Source organism: Glycine soja, chromosome 3 (genome assembly GCF_004193775.1).
Source record: "Glycine soja cultivar W05 chromosome 3, ASM419377v2, whole genome shotgun sequence".
Lineage (NCBI taxonomy): Eukaryota > Viridiplantae > Streptophyta > Magnoliopsida > Fabales > Fabaceae > Glycine > Glycine soja.
In genome coordinates this window covers 42,186,660-42,194,948 of record NC_041004.1, presented here as the reverse complement: position 1 = coordinate 42,194,948, position 8,289 = coordinate 42,186,660, and the positions used below count along the sequence as shown (strand labels likewise).

At 33.7% G+C, this 8,289-nt stretch overlaps 1 pseudogene; it reads left to right on the top strand.

The window, feature by feature from the left end:
• The first annotated feature begins 2,651 nt into the window (after positions 1-2,651).
• On the top strand, positions 2,652-7,987 carry LOC114407180 (annotated as a pseudogene).
• Positions 7,988-8,289: the final 302 nt, after the last annotated feature.

The window sequence follows — 8,289 nt, the reverse complement described above, 5'->3', positions numbered from 1 at the left end:
TTCTTTTTAGCAAGGCGTCTTCAAAATGAATTGCTTGCAATTTTTTTTTATTGATTCGAGGAGAGAAAAAACATGTATTTTTCAATAGATTTTCATTAAGCTTTTAATTATCTGTTTTGAACATAAAACCAGCAAATTCAAACATGCGCTGTTAGTTTGAATCTTTGAGTGACTGGTACAAGTTCATCTTTTAATACTAATTATATGTAGCATTATATGTGAAATTACGAATCGATATTGATGAGTAAGCCATTAAGCATATCAATTAAAGTTGTGTTCTTTTGCTAGGTTTTCTAGAATTTTTATTAGATTATTATTCGATTTAAGTATTCTTTCAAATATCAATATGTTATTAGCTTTTTTAAAGGTTTCATTATTAAATTAGTTCTTGAAAAATGTCACTATTTTAGTCTTTTGTAATGATGAATGTGGTGATATTTTAGATATTTAAGGGATTTGTTTGATGACAATTTTTTTGAATAATCAATATAGTGATATTTTAGGTCTTAAAGGAATTTATTTGGTAACCATAACTTTTAGAAAATTAATGTAGTGATGCATGTAAATTTGAAGGTTTATTCCATACACCCATTTATATAAAGAATAATTTAAAGCACGCCAATTGTTTAGTAAGTACTACCGAAATTATTATATTTGGCCATATATTTTATTTGTAGGTTCATTTTACTTGACGTAAGGAATGATGAATTTCTTATATAGGCATGCTTATCATATTCTCTTAGATATTGAAATTATTGTCCTATATACGAGTAAAATATTTTATATATCAAACAATATATATATATAATATAAAATTTGATAAGATTTTTTTCCCTAAAAAAAGGAGCCGAAAAAACCAACAAAACCAAATCAATAGAAACTAGACCTGGGAAATGTGGTGGCTCTGCGACATGAACCTGCAATAACAACCCGAACTTAAATCCAGATATACTCTAGTTAGTCGACCAAGTTGCAGAGTGTTAATTTCTATTCCCAAAACACATGCATGCTTGATTTGCAAGTTGCAACTCTCAAATTTTGAGTCCAACCTTATTGAGAAGAGATCTTTCTTGAAGAGATTCGTTTAGACAAAGACAATTTACAATTAAGAGTTACGTGGACAGTTATACTATATCTCCAAGAAAACTATTATATATAATTACGTAGCTCAAATTAATAAATGCATTATATACACTTGATGATGGAAAAAACGAATTGACTATAGACGATAATGACTGATTAGTTGCAATCCACTCGCTCAGATGAACTATATGACATGTTTGCGTTTTGAATATTTGGTTCCGACTGAAGCAAGGAAAAGAAAAATACTTCACATGTGGTTTACAATATCTGTTCTACATGTACAATAAATCTTACGGAACAAATTTGAACACAGACATCTAAATTAAGGGATGTAACAACTAACATCGCACTATAAATTATAATAGTAATGCACAAATGTCAAAACTCTTGCGTGAGTTACATCGTCGCTGACCAAATCTAGCGACATTGCATATGCCAAATATTTAAGTACACAAAAAAAAGTGTGGAAATAATAATAATTTGGGATCAAAGAAAGTGTGAATACTGGAATATTAATTGAGGGCGGTTCCATTAGAGACGGAACAAGAAAATAGTTATTAATGAAAAATCAATATATTTATTTTGTTATTTTTATATACAAATATTTATTCATGTACATACACTTTTTTATTTGATTATATGATTATTAACTAATTTTTAATCTTATGAAATTTATCTATGTATCATTATATTATATGATTTAGATTTATAATCCTCACATTTTTTTTACCATTCTTTATCATGTTATTTATTTTAGTTTACACTACCCTCTCTTATTAAATTTGTTATAATAATATCAAATGAAAATAGCATTACTTTTTATCAAATACTTGCGTAAAAAATTGTTTTGGACAACATTATAATTCCATTTTAAGATGGCTACTCATTACGCTGTCGAAAAAAAAAATGGCTACTCATTACTTACATCTCCCCTAATTCAAAAAATTAGCACATTTCAGCATGTATCATATCTTTTGCTTCTTTTTGTCCCCCCTGGTATATATATGCATCTATAAAGTGTACGTATACCAGTCATTTTCCTGTGTTGATAATGAGTGCATGATATCTTATTCAACTAAAAAATAAGGTAGGACAAAAATAAAGAACTTGAAAGAAAAAGGAATCAAATAGAGGCCATGTAAGCAGATACACAATTACGCATGACGCTCCGCATTGTAATTCCAATTCCAGCATGTTCTTGCAAGAAGTGTGATGATACCAACTATCTACAGAAAACGGGAAACATGTGTAAAAAATTATTCTCTATATATAACAAACGCTCGTTTTGCTTATTCTTGGGGAATCTGACAAAGAGATCGGTTTGGCATCTTTATAAACCTTGTATTATAATTGTGATTTCTTAATTTATTTGGGTTAACATACATCAGTAAGGGAATATCTTCTGAAGGTACGCTTGTCATTAGTAATTGATTAATACTGCTAACAAATCTACTTTAACTAATAATTAATATATCTTATATCCTGTGGGAGCAGGTTAATTGACGTGAAACTGTAGACAAAACAAATATTTTTCTTGGGAGACAGAGCCGCCATGTTAATAAGCAGCGCTGACTGAGCATACCAAAAGTTGAACCAAACTGTAAAAATTATGCACTTTTTTCTGCTTATAATTTTGGAACCAACTGAGTGCGGGGCCATCCAGATAGAAAGAAGCCAAGGTAATACCTTCTTCCTCTGGTGTTGACTGGTAATCGAAAAACTGGGAGATCTTAAAGATCCATCCCAGTGGGTCTCTGCCATCAAAGCGAGGCACTTTCTCATCAGCCTTATATGTACATGTACACAAACTTCCTTTCACACCACTCAAAATTTCCACCAACTACTTGCAAACTATTTTGTCCCTTCAACCACTCCACAAAGAATCAACACATGCACTGCATGTTATTATGTTACATACATACACGTAAGTTGCTATAGTACTATATTCATCACAAGTACTAAAACCAATGGTATCGGCACTGGCGGGGGATGATTTGGCCTTATCATCGGGCAGTCGCCGGAGCTGGAGACGGCGAGTTTCAGGGATGCGTGGACGGCGGCGCCGGACATGTTCAACATGAGTGGCCGCCACGCTCTTGAAGACGACGAGGAAGAGCTCAAATGGGCCGCCATAGACCGCTTGCCAACTTTTGAACGCATGAGAAAGGGCGTGCTCAAGTACGTGCATGACGATGGACATGTGGTGCTTGCATTGATGAAGTCGATGTTTTATTTGTGGAGGGTGATGTGCATGTTGGAAGTAGAGCACTTCCTACCCTGCTTAATGCTACCCTCAATGCTTTTAAAGTACTTATTTTGTTTGTTTCTGAAGAATCTTGTTTTCAGATTCAAAACAAGATGATTCAATTGTTTATACAATTTTTAGTTGAATTTGAGAGTGCAACTGCTTCTATATATACTAATGCTTTGTCTGATTCTTTTGCTTACACGGCAGAGTGTTCTGGGAATGTTTTGCCTTGCACCGTCCAAGAAGAGAGAAATTCAGATTCTTAAAGATGTCTGTGGAATTGTTAAACTGTCAAGGTAGTCCTATCAAAAGTTTCACCAGAATAACTTAAGAGAAAAATACTTTACATGTTTAGTGTTGCAAATTTCACACTCGAAATATCAATTTTTCAACTGAGGGAGTGTGTTGAAATTCCTGCATCAAACTAATGATAAGAGTAAAATAGTGTATATATGTGAGAGAAAATCGTGACCTTATGACTTGACTTTTGGAGTTGAATTAGACTTAAAATCCAAATTTTAAGAGTAGTTTTTGTGCTGTATTTAGAATTGTTTTTACTAGAAAGTCAAGTTCTACAAAAAGGAAAATTAGTAAATTACTTTTATGCATTCTTTCATTTTGTTTGGAGGAAGTTGACTCCCAGTTGTATTTGACTTATTTTATTTGGTTTGGTGTCAGCAGGATGACTCTCCTTTTGGGTCCTCCAAGTTCTGGGAAAACTACATTGCTTTTGGCACTTGCAGGGAAGCTTGATCGTGATTTAAGGGTTTGTTCTCATTTCTGCTAATAAATCAGTTTATCTCAATCATATCTCATTATCATCCTAATGTGTAATTTTTTTTAATAATAAAGTGAGCTTTATGTTGAGATATGTGATCAGGTGTCTGGGAGAATCAATTACTGTGGCCATGAGCTAAATGAATTAGTTCCACAAAAAACCTGTGCCTATATTAGTCAACACGACATTCACTATGGAGAAATGACAGTGAGAGAGACATTAGATTTTTCAGGACGTTGTCTAGGTGTTGGTACTAGGTATGAACCGTTGGTGGAACTCTCAAGAAGGGACAGAGAAGCAGGCATAAAGCCAGATCCTGAGATTGATGCATTCATGAAGGCTATAGCATTGTCAGGTCGAAAAACCAATTTGGTAACGTATTATGTTCTCAAGGTTGGTGTCTCTTTTTGTCTCTACTTCAAATTATAAATATTACTTATATGCTTCTATTTTAATCACAAGGAACATAAGCTTAGAACAGAAATGTCAGTGGGAACTGTTCAAGATGGACAAAAGTTCTTTGGAGCATTATTCTTTACTCTAATAAATGTAATGTTCAATGGGATAGCAGAACTATCTATGACTGTTTATAGGCATCCTGTCTTTTACAAACAAAGGGATTTCAAGTTCTACCCTGCATGGGCATTTGGTTTGCCTATATGGCTTCTCAGGATCCCTCTGTCTATTATGGAATCAGGGATATGGATTGTCCTCACATATTACACAATAGGGTTTGCTCCTTCTGCTAGCAGGTAATTAATATGAGTTTACAATTAGGCATTGGAATGCAACTTAAATCAAATTTCCAATGCATTTCTTCCCTTCTTTTTTAACTATTGTAGTTTTGACTTTTATAGGCTAGAATTTTTTATTTTTTTTATCAGCAAAAGTATGATTATATTATATATAATATTAAGTACAGTACAAGAGGTACTATTGTAGATACAACCTAGCACCATACTATACAAGAGGTACTTTTATAGTCTAGAATGATAACAATTTCTTAATTCACATTTGTCCTTTTGTTTCATCAGATTTTTCCGACAATTCTTGGCTTTATTTGGCATTCATCAGATGGCTCTCTCTTTATTTCGGTTCCTTGCTGCAGCTGGTAGAACACTAGTTGTTGCTAATACACTGGGTACCTTCTCCCTCCAATTGGTATTTGTGCTAGGAGGTTTTGTTATTGCCAAAGGTAAGTCGTTGATCACTTTTAATTTTGGATAGATCATAATGTGATTTATCTAAAAAAAATAAGATCATTATGTTTAGTTTGTCTTATTCTTCTTTTATAGTTGTATTCTATAGTTCAAACAAATACTTAGTACAACATATTTTCTTTTGGTGCTTGTAGATGACATTGAGCCATGGATTATGTGGGGATATTATCTAACTCCTATATGATGTATGGTCAGAATGCCATAGTAATGAATGAATTCTTAGAAAAGATGGAGTAAAGTATGAAATCAATTTCTCTTAGCTTTTTTAAATACTTGCACACAGCAAGATAAATTTGTTTCAAGCATTGTTAAACATCGTTTTTATCTTTTACAGCCAAATACAGACCCTAGAATTAATGCACCTACAGTTGGAGAGGTGCTTCTCAAATCTAGAGGCTTCTATACAGAAGAATATTGGTTTTGGATCTGCATTGGGGCCTTGCTTGGGTTTTCTCTTCTCTTCAACCTCTTATTCATAGTTGCTTTAACTTCTTTGAATCGTAAGTTATATCCTTTTGATTTCCAAAGTCTTTAATTGAGTAAACATTGCACCTCTGATAAATGCTTTTACTGTCAAACCAAAATTTCACAGTTTTGGGCGATTCAAAAGCAGTCATTGTGGATGAAGGTGACAAAAAGAATAAGAAGTTACCTTGTAGACAACATATCCTCAAAGGTTTTCAAACCTATCTACATTTTCTTTATTTATTGATGATTTCAAGTGCATCTCATTGTTTTTTAGAAATGTAGGTTATAACTAATCAGCAGCATTAATTTTGATTCAGAAACATGTTCATGGTAAATTAGTTGCAATAGTTTCATTAGTTTTTCAATGCAATTATTTTCTTCATTTTGCTGTGACATTTTTTGAAAATTTTAGTTTCATGTTCTCGTGCAATTCAATGATTCCATTTTCTTTAATTTCACGCTGCTAATCCTTTTTGAAAAATAACAGGTACGTAAATGGCAGTGAAAAATTCTACAGAAATTGCTACTTCTTCAAACCAAGATCCTAGCAGAGGAATGCTTCTACCTTTTCAACCTCTTTCACTTGCATTCAATCATATTGGCAACTACGTAGATATGCCTGCAGTAAGTCACTAAATTCTGGAAAGTGCTTTAATTACACTGGCATGTTATGATTACAAAGAAATTCCTTCTTGCATATGTCCCTATATTTTTGGTCTTGTAACATCACTCAATCATGACCACTTTGAATTCACAAGAGCTTAGCTTTCTTGAATACATAAAAAATAAAAAATCTCTTGTTTAACTCTTAGGTCATGTAAATTGTTCTTGAGAAATTCAATGCTCTTATATGCTTATAAAAATTGTTAGAAAAAGATAAATTTAATTCAAGGCTGTTTATTTTTCTTCAAAGTAAATCTTCTGGTACTTTTTTTTTTACTTCTATTGCATCAGGAAATGAGGAGTCGAGGAATCATTAAAGATCGACTTCAACTACTACAAGATGTTAGTGGTGCTTTTAGACCAGGCATATTGACAGCACTGGTGGGTGTTAGTGGTGCTGGGAAGACAACCCTTATGGATGTATTAGCTGGAAGAAAAACAGGAGGGTACACTGAAGGAAGTGTTAGCATCTCAGGTTACCCAAAGAACCAAGCAACATTTGCTCGTATCAGCGGTTATTGTGAACAGAATGACATTCATTCTCCACATGTTACTGTATATGAATCACTACTATTTTCAGCTTGGCTTCGCCTTCCTTCAGATGTAAATGCACAAACGCCAAGGGTGTGGTGGGACAAACTTTGTTATATTTTATTGACCATTATGAATACAGTAAATGCTAATATTTTAATTTTAATGTTGATTTTGTTCGGTGATGCAGATGTTTGAAGAAGTTATGGAGTTGGTTGAGCTTAACCAAATCAGTGATGCACTTGTGGGTCTTCCAGGAGTCGATGGTCTATCAACAGAACAAAGGAAAAGGCTTACTATTGCGGTAGAATTGGTTGCCAACCCTTCTATTATTTTCATGGATGAACCAACATCTGGCCTTGATGCTATAGTTGCTGCTATTGTTATGAGAACTGTGAGAAATTCAGTAGACACAGGGAGAACCGTTGTGCACAATTCATCAACCAAGCATATACATTTTTGAAGGTTTTGATGAGGTAAGTGTCGACTCTATACACTTTGGAGTGTGTATGTTGTTCCCTTACTGTAACTTTTGTTGATGAAAAGAGGACAGGTTATCTATGCCGGACTTCTTGGTCGACACTCACACAAGCTAATAGAATATTTTGAAGGGAGTATTGAAGTTTTTCTATGTCTATATCGTCTTTAGACCTTAGTTTCATGCATTGTGTAACGTGGTCTGCTTATAATTTTATCAGCAAAATTTTCATTTATTTACATCTGTTGCACATATATTTCTGGGTATCCTAGGGGTTCCAAAAATCAAGGATGGTTATAATCCTGCCACATGGATGCTTGATATCAGCTATACTTCAATGGAGGCTAATCTTGAGGTAGATTTTGCAGAGGTTTATGCTAAGTCTACCCTTTGCCGGTATGATTTTTCATGCTATGATATGTTACTTTTTTGAATGCTTATAAGTTCATGCATCAAGAATTCTGTCTTTGTAAAACTATTGTTTTCTCTAAACTTTCTTCAGGAGGAATCAAGAACTTATTGAGGAGCTGAGTACCCCAGTACCAGATTCCAAGGACTTGTACTTCCCAACCAAATATTCCCAATCGTTTTTTGTTCAGTGCAAAGCTAACTTCTGGAAACAATTCTGGTCCTACTGGAGATATCCTCAGTATAATGCTGTCCGATTCTTCATGAAAATAGTGGTGGGAGTAATGTTTGGTGTGATTTTCTGGAATGACGCCCAAAAAACTTAAGTCATTGAACTTGCCTATAATATTAAAGACACAGAAGGCTTTGCGTACTACTCTTACCAATTATGTTTGGTATTCTATTATGTCAC